This window comes from Arachis duranensis, chromosome 8, assembly GCF_000817695.3.
Source record: "Arachis duranensis cultivar V14167 chromosome 8, aradu.V14167.gnm2.J7QH, whole genome shotgun sequence".
NCBI lineage: Eukaryota > Viridiplantae > Streptophyta > Magnoliopsida > Fabales > Fabaceae > Arachis > Arachis duranensis.
This window is the reverse complement of record NC_029779.3, coordinates 4,297,735-4,298,063: the sequence shown is the minus strand read 5'-3', so window position 1 is coordinate 4,298,063 and position 329 is coordinate 4,297,735.

Below are 329 nucleotides of genomic sequence, written 5' to 3'. Positions count from 1 at the left end.
TTCTTGTTGATCAAATATTATTTTACTGTGAGATTTATTTAAGAGTTTGTTATTTATTAATAAATTATTAGATAAAATTTGAATTTAAAACTTATTTAAACGGATTATTGCAGCCAAAATTGGCATATGATCCTTCATTTTACAATAATGAAAATATGTTGCTATATAATTAAACAAGAACATTATGTATAAAAATATAAAATAAGATAAAAATATTAAAATATAGAAAGCAACAATAGAGTGAGTACAAGAAGTGGTGACTACCCTTGACGTGATTCCGTTTCTCTCTCTTTTCTCTTCTCTCTCTCTCTCTCTCTCTCAGTCAGGCA